General features: G+C 58.4%; 1 long non-coding RNA gene across 1 annotated transcript in view; it reads left to right on the forward strand.

Moving 5' to 3' along the window:
• The first annotated feature begins 299 nt into the window (after positions 1-299).
• LOC125613163 overlaps positions 300-2,613 on the forward strand; it is a 4,452-nt gene continuing 2,138 nt past the window's right edge. Inside the window, exon 1 of the long non-coding RNA XR_007343658.1 lies at positions 300-488. This is a non-coding gene — a long non-coding RNA (uncharacterized LOC125613163). The remainder of the gene's footprint in view (positions 489-2,613) is intronic.

The following is a 2,613-nucleotide window of genomic DNA, read 5'->3' on the forward strand; positions in this document are numbered from 1 at the left end:
AAGCCCGGAGCCCCGGGTGCTAGACGGCGAGGTCCCCCGAGTGAAGCCAGAGACGACCCTCCAGGGGCCCTGGGCTGCTGAGGATGCCCACAGGGAGCACATGGGGGCCTGCCTGACCCGTGGAGGACACAGAGGTCCATGGTTGGGGACGCAGCTAGAGAGTGGGGCAGTGAGCTGCTCAGAGCAGGACAGGGCTGCACAAGCCCTGGGAAGCTCCAGAGGTGCCCCCACCACTGTGGAGCCAGCTCAACTCCCTGCAAGCAGGACAGGGACAGGCAGATGGCAAGGTGGGAGGCCGGCCTCTGTTCTGGCTGCTCAGGCCCCGGGAGGCCAGCTGGGGGACGTTCCAGGTGGTTCCTGAGCTCCTTCTCCCTTCTCTCTAGAGAACCGCAGGCTGCTCCAGGTTGTCCCGCAGGGTGACACGCAGATGGCCATACGTGCCAGGACACCAGGATAAAAGGACTCGGGAGGCATCTGCGTGGGGGTTGGTAAGTGATCCTATTCCCTTTATCTAAAATAACTGCAAGGACTGAATGGCCAGTTCTTGAGGTGGACATCGCGTTTGGATGGAATTGATTGCCTCAGTGGGTCCTATCCAAAATTTCACAGAGAGGCTTTAGTTTACGTCTGTGAATATAACTTTCTTTTTCATAACCTTTTACTGAGAGAGAATCAATCTACACAATTCTCCCGTTTAAAGTGTAGGGACGGGATATCGTGCTAAGTGAGAGAAGCCAGTCCCCAAAACCAAAAGCCAGATGTGTCCTCTGATATGTAGATGCTGACCCCGGGGGGGGGGGGGGGCAGGGGGGGGAGGCAGGGGAAGAGTCTAGTTACTTTAGATCAGGTGGAGGGAGGGCAGGGAGGGGTGGGAAGGACAGTAGACGGGACCAGACATCATTACCCTGCGTACATACCCAGAGCTATGCGACTGGGGCGATTCTACACCACGCAGAACCACGAGAGTGAGAGAGAAATTATGCTCCATTATATATGAGGTACCAGAGAGCGTGCTACTGTCGTGTGTAACTAATTAAAGAAATGAATAAATAAATAATTAAACAAATAAATACAAAAAAATAAAGGGTAGGAACGGGCGGTTTTTAGCATAGTTGCAGGTCTTCCCGGGCATCCCCGCGGTGGATCTAAGAACACGGTGGTCGCCCCTAAGCCCTCGCTCCTCAGCCTCACTCCCCGCACGGGCCCCCACGGTGAGGTCAGGGTTTATATGGAAGGAGCCACCTGAAGCCCCTGAGCCGCTCACAGTGACAGTCCTCCTCCACCATCTGGAGGTCACCGTCAACGTGAAGACTGATTCGCACAAGTACATGATAAGAAAAGAAATCTAGGAGACGTTTCAGGAAGTATTGAAAGTGTGGAGGACTTTGAGCAGCCGTGGGAGTCTCTCCGCACTTTCCCTTCACCGATAAACTCGGCACTGACGCGTCCTGTGATCTCCTAGGTGCCTCCTCACAGGCGTGGACTGGCTCCACTGGGGGCTTGGGCCTGGGGAGGCTGTCAGCTGTGGGGCACTCAGGTGTCGTTGGAACACTCTCCATCAGGACCCCCCCCATTGCTCTTCCCCACTCTGCAGAAGAGGACACAGAGGGCCTGAGTGGCGGGAGTCCAGCACAGCCTCCTCAGAGGCTGCTTTGCAGTGGCCCAGAGTTTGACGCCGTGGAGGCTGGCGCTGGCCGGTGGCCCAGGCAGCTCCCCTCCCCTGTGGCCTCCTTCTACCTCTTGCTTTGTGCTCCAGAGTCAGGGACGTGGACTCCACGTCTGCTGCCCAGGCCGGGCGCAGGGCTGCTTCCTCTGTGACCTCTGCTCTCTGGGCCTTGCTCATGGTGACAGCAGGGCTGAGAGGCGAACTCACGGTGTCCACCTCAGACCTTGCTTGCCGAGCTGCTCCCTGCTGACTGGGGGTGACCACAGCAGGCTGGGGCACAGCTGCCAGGTGGCCAGTGGGCCCAGATCCTCTCCACAAATGGGGAAACCACATGCCCCCAAGGCTCCCTGGCGGGTGGGGGTTCCTCCCGTGGTGCGGACGGGGGCTGGGCCACCCTCACCCGGCCCTACGGGAGCCACGGGGTCAAGGCACCTGTCGCCGTGCTGAGCCTCTCGGTGGTGCCCGGGCAATCCAGGCGGAGGAAGCCTTGAATAAACCTCAGGAAGAACAACTCTGTCCTTCTGTTTTCCCAGAAGGCGAGCGCTTCCACACGGTGGGAATATGTTGTTTTTGAGCCTGAGCCCGGGACGTCCATCAAAGAGGGGACATTGTTTTTCTTAAAAGTGTTTGGCCAGATCTGATCAGCAGAATTTCAGGTGCTGTGACTCAGCCCTTCCTCGGCCGCTTGCACCTTCCCAGCATGGCCCTGGACACTGTGGCCCCCGCCCTATTTCTCAGGGCCTCTTGGGAGGCTCTGACCCTCCGTGGCGGTCAGGACCTGGGATTGGAATCAGATGTATCCTCGCTCGTCAGAAGGGTCCGGGAAACCCTGGGCTTCCCTGAGTCTCAGCTTCTCACATTTAAAATGGGATAAGGAGGTGGGACCGTCACCTCCCCAAGGGCACCGTCAGGGTGACAGGAGGAGTGCCACACCCCCCCCCCCCCCC

Source organism: Marmota marmota, unplaced genomic scaffold (assembly GCF_001458135.2).
Source record: "Marmota marmota marmota unplaced genomic scaffold, marMar, whole genome shotgun sequence".
Lineage (NCBI taxonomy): Eukaryota > Metazoa > Chordata > Mammalia > Rodentia > Sciuridae > Marmota > Marmota marmota.